Source organism: Pinus tabuliformis, chromosome 4_1 (assembly GCF_031772625.1).
Source record: "Pinus tabuliformis cultivar Carrire ecotype Pingquan chromosome 4_1, CPIR1, whole genome shotgun sequence".
Lineage (NCBI taxonomy): Eukaryota > Viridiplantae > Streptophyta > Pinopsida > Pinales > Pinaceae > Pinus > Pinus tabuliformis.
Window position 1 is genome coordinate 490,826,827 of NC_142303.1, and position 5,480 is coordinate 490,832,306.

Genomic DNA, 5,480 nt, shown 5'->3' on the forward strand with positions numbered 1-5,480 from the left:
AGCCACCACACCTCTTCTGAGAGATAGCTACCATCGCCCTAGCTAGTTTATTTCCATTACTGTTGTAAGCATATTTCAGTATTTTACATTAATGAAATGAAGTATTATTTCCGTTGCATATCTGTATTTATGGTTATCTCTGTATTTTATTGCGTTCATGTTTAAATCCAGATCAAAATTATTGTAGAAGTTACCTAACATCTATATCCGCTAGGTGTCCACATACATTCTCTCAAAGAGGGAAAAAATCCTATATAAATTATTCATTCCAAAGGGAAAGGAGATCTACAGAGTCTGATATAGTGGGATCTAGCTCTGTTATTTTGTTGAAGTTGTCCTTACTAGAGGTGGAGATAAGAAATGTATGTTGGAGAGAAGAGTCTCCATGTGATGGTATAACTTTCTTTTATTGTCCGAGTTTGTCATTACAATAAGGGCAATTGCATTCCCTCATGTTGATTTCCTTTTATTATTATATGTTGTTCAATGGTTATTGATTATTATTCTATGGAGATGATCCCGGAAGAAGTACCTTGATAGTATTGTTGGTTGGTTTTGTTTAGGTATTTGTCTTGGAACTTTGGAGCTATGATTTCTAGTGTATTCCCTTAAGTTGGTTGTTCCAGCCATCTACTTCTAGATTTTGGAGGAAAGATCTACCATATTTCCTCTACAATTTACATATTTGTTTTCATGCGATTCAAGAATGTCTAATTACACATGTATTCCCACATGTTCTGGTGAATCTTGGGCAAGACTCATGGAGAAACAACTCTTTGTGATTGAATGATTTTGATGATAACAAAATTGGTGACTCCATTGGGGACTCTACCATGGTGTTTCCAATCTCTTGTTTTACTGGTGATTTTGGTTTTCAATTGGAATTTGAGTTTTATCTACTACTTTTGACCTTCTATAGGTTCTTTTCAAACTCAGTTTCTTTATGTTTGAAAATAAATGACCTTAAATTAGATCCAAATCGACTTTTGATCTTTTATTTTTTTTAAAACGAGAAAATACTAGATCACAGGTTTCAGGTCAAACTCTATATTTTCTTATACAGAATCTGAGTAAAACAAATGCATATCTTAATTCTTGTCAATATTTAACCAAAAAAAATCTCCTAAAATGGAGCCATGAAAAGGAAAATATTGTTGGTTAAAAAATCAACTTATTTTCTAATTTTTCTTGAAGGATGCGCAAATTTCATTTAGTGGTATCTTTTCATACCTTGGACCTCTATTTTACATGAGAAAAAAACCATTAGATCACAATTTTTCGTGGATTCTTTTTGGTATATTATATTTTAATTTTCTAATCAATTTTGAGTCACGGATCATCTTTGAAGAATTCTACTATCTTTATTTTATTCTATTTTATTTTCTAAGTTTCTGTAGATTTGTTTTTTTTCTCAAATATATTCTCTTCTATTTATAGAGATTTATATCTATGTCATATATGTATCATTTTTTTTTTGAATTAGATCTGATTAATTTTTCAATTTTGATGTCCCAATCAAAGTTTTCTTGCTTTGTTTTGCTTGCTTTTGGTAGCACATTTTGTCCTTGTTATTTGTAGTTTTGCATAAACTAGATGTGAGAGGTCTGGTTGAGTATCTCACATCTATATACTTGATTATATCGCAAAATTCTCATTTACTTCAAGATTTCTCTAGTCTTGGCCTTGAATAGGGATTTGGTTTAAATTTTCCTTTATAAATATTTTCTGTTATGTGAGTTTATTATATACATTGAGCTATAGTCCTAAAACTTCCTTTGCACTCCCTTGTTATTTTATCATCTTTTGATAGATTGCTTTTGGTGATCTATTTGATTGCAAATCCAAGTTTCAGCTTTCGAGTCCTTGATGTTATTTCTTGGTTTTTGTTTTAGCAGTTTTTTAGTGTCTTCTTAGGTGGCCTTTACCATACATAAATTTTTAAGGTTACACAAATCCCTTTTTCCACTTTCTTTGGTTGAAAACCATAGATGAAAATAAAGAATGTCCCTAAATCGATTTTGGAAGTGAATTGCAACTCTCCATAAAATTGAAACTAAGACTACCAAACCATTAATTCCATTGGAACCCATTTAAATGCAAGTAATCATAGTTGAAAATAAATTTTTCTTGAAAATATTACATTATATATATTTAACTTTTTACATCATGTCAAACCCTTCTCAAAGTTATAGTATTGAAAGGTATCCAATACAATGGGGGGCTTAGAAATCTATTAATCTAATGAAAATAACATCTGGCACATGTGGCACATAGTTAGAGGAGAAATGTCTTGCATGAGGACACTTGGATAGTAAATCGTTGAAGATGAAACTATCAACTAATAGCTTGTCAGAGAGAGAACAATAATAGAGGAGTGGTGTTGATCCCAAGGAAGATCTTGCTTGGAGGGTATTTGACTTGTATGGAGTAATGTCTTTATTATATTAATGCTACCTTGTTGGGAATATTTTGTGGTGGGTAGGCATTCTATGATTTTGCTATGGTAGAGTTTGGAGATGTAGTTATTGTAGCAATTTTGTGATACATTTACTCATATTTATTTCATTTATTCAATATATCTATAGAGTATCTTACCTTCCAAAATTGTGTGATTGCAATTTTTATTTTTCGTATGCATTATCTTCATGATCAAGTAAATTTGAAAATTTCTTGTTCTTGTTGATTTGATATGACATAGCATTTAAATTATTAAGTGACCTAATATGAAACTTCAATATCATAAACATATTTTTATATTATATAAATTGTTGTAAAAAGTGGTTTTTATATCTAGTACATGCTTGTAGAAGTATGCCCTTTAAATTAAGTATGTTTTGAGATCAGTATACCATGAATCTATTAATTTAAAACCTACATACATGCAAATTCAAACTGGAAACGTAACATTTGGAAATGAAATAAACAAATACTTCAATGGTGGTAGCCCCATGCATTAAAATAATATTAGTCACATGTAACTATAAGAAAAAAATAGTCATTTGCATCATATATGCATGGAAAGTAATAGCATAACAATCCACATACCTAAATATAGTTTATATAAGGGTGTACATGCCATTCTACCTCTCCTATAGCTACTTGATTCCATTCATGTTAGTAATCTAGATAATCTCTATTGCTAATAGTTTCCACCAGTATCTTGTGGTCAAAATGATGTAGGAAGTGTTGTACCTTGTGCAAGCTCCTTCAAGGATGGGCTTGTAGTTGCATGTTTGTAGCAATGATTAAGTGTGTAGAGTGATATTTCATTGCACCTTGCCTATAATCCATGAACACATAACTATCGTATTTCTTGGATTTCCATCTTGTGTAAGATATTCTCTCTTAACAACCATCTATCCAATCGGAAAATCAATAGCTTCATAAACATTTAATGATGTAGTGACAGTTTGCTTCCAAATACTTATCCAAACTTCCAAGTATCAACTATATTTTTTTAATTAGATAATGAAGTAAAATATTTAATATCAACTATACCTGATTTATGTATATAAATAAGTTCAATTATATTAAAAACATAGATTTATATTATCTGGGATTTATAAAGTGTAGAGAGATAAATTTCGTAAGCTATAAATCTCATGTTGTGTGGAAATTTGAGAAGTGTTTTCATAGGGCTAAATTTGATTCAAATTAAATTTTGTTATATCCAAAATTAAGATAGATATTTACTGGTTTTACACACACATATACCCTATAGGGTAAAAATTAGTGAACTTGGGGAATTTTCCCCTTGAAATCTAGAATCTGCAAGGAGTCTTCTATGTGGTTTTCATTATCATAGTCATTTTCGAATTGTTTGTTAGTGATAGAAAGCTTACTAGTTTAAAAAACTCGTGAATTTTAGTTCTCTTTTGGTAATTCAAGCTATATGAAACATTTTGTTATGAATAAAGAGATTCATTTATCCAACAAAATAAAGAAGAAGAATTAATATAATTATATAAATAATTCATAAACATTAAATTAGCTTAAACATATCAATTAAACACCCATACTCATCAAAATTACTTTATGATACATTTCACATTATTAAAATTGAAAAAAGTAATAAAAATACATTAAACTAAAATAATTAAATTAGTTTTGTCGTTTTTTAAATTATAAAATTCATATCGATTAGTGATACTTTACGAGCAACAAATGGAGATGGAAAATTTTGTCATAAGAATATTAAAAACTTGGATAATTGATTGGATGAATTTAAGAATACGAAAACTAAAAACTAAATTAGTTGCACTATCCTCATGTAAAGTTCAACGGAATATAACATTTCAATTCGATGTGAACGTAACTGTTCGTGGTACATAGTTGAAAACAAAAGCGGTGACACCGTGAAAATGAATGAAATTATTGGCAGGACACAGTAACGGAAAATAAAATGCGGAACTGCACGATCGTTTTATTATATGAAGAAAGAAACACAGCATAGCACAACATGAGCATAGCACAACATGCGACTGGTGAGCATAGCACAACATGAGAGAAAGAAACACAGCAGTGGATTTGACCAGAGATTGACATAACTAGAAGCTGTACTGCTCGTAGCGGATGAAACAGTCGGTTAGCTGAACTCGAGCACCGATGGCGTTGCCGCAAATGTTCCAGATGCGGCCCCCAAGGTTTTGAAGGCAGGCGGTGCAATCAGACTGAGAGATTCCCTGATTGCAAACCCCACGCCCATATGCGGTGGGTGAGCCTGCTCGCGATGCTTCGTAGTCGTAACCGCTGGAGGCAGTGTTTCCCTGTATATCTACGAGGAGGGATCCGAGAGTACTATAAAAGGGACTCCCGCTTGGGATCTTCTGCGTGTTACACGCAGACGATACGAAGTTTGTATTGGGCGTGCCTACAGCACTGCCCACAACCAGTGCAGCTACTACGATTACTGCCAATGCAAAAGCCGCAAATGAGTACCTCATCGACATGGTGGAATGATATATATATATAATTCTACTAATATGAATAAACTCCGATCGACAATGGGAAATGGGAAATGCTGGGTGGAATGATGTATAACCTCTAATAATGCTGCCTCTTGCGATGCTTATCAATGTGTGGTGACAGCCTCCATTTATAGGCTTCGTCTTGGTGGGGATGGGTGTGGGTAGCATTATATGTTGGACAGCGGTGGACCGGGACGCATGTGGTTAGTATAATACAGAAAAGGGAACGCACGACTCATTCTAGCCGCCTCTCCTGACTAGACCGTTTCCCCCCTCATGAGTAGGCGCAGTCTATGTGGGTCTAATAAAATTAACTCGGGGATATGCTTCCTATTATGAGATCGGTTTTTCATAATTATTAAAAATTGAAGTGATTGGTTGTGGTTGGTTGGGATTTTGAGTATAGGAGAGTTTTAAGTGTTATTTCATATAATTTGAAAATGCTATTAAGTGTGAGGTTAAAGAAAGTATAGAAAGATATAGTTCACGTGACAAGCTCAAAGAAGAATAATT

The 5,480-nt window shown here is 32.6% G+C and overlaps 1 pseudogene; it reads right to left on the minus strand.

The window, feature by feature from the left end:
* Positions 1-4,337: 4,337 nt before the first annotated feature.
* Positions 4,338-5,042, minus strand: LOC149176667 (antifungal protein ginkbilobin-like protein pseudogene; annotated as a pseudogene).
* Between the last annotated feature and the right edge of the window lie 438 nt (positions 5,043-5,480).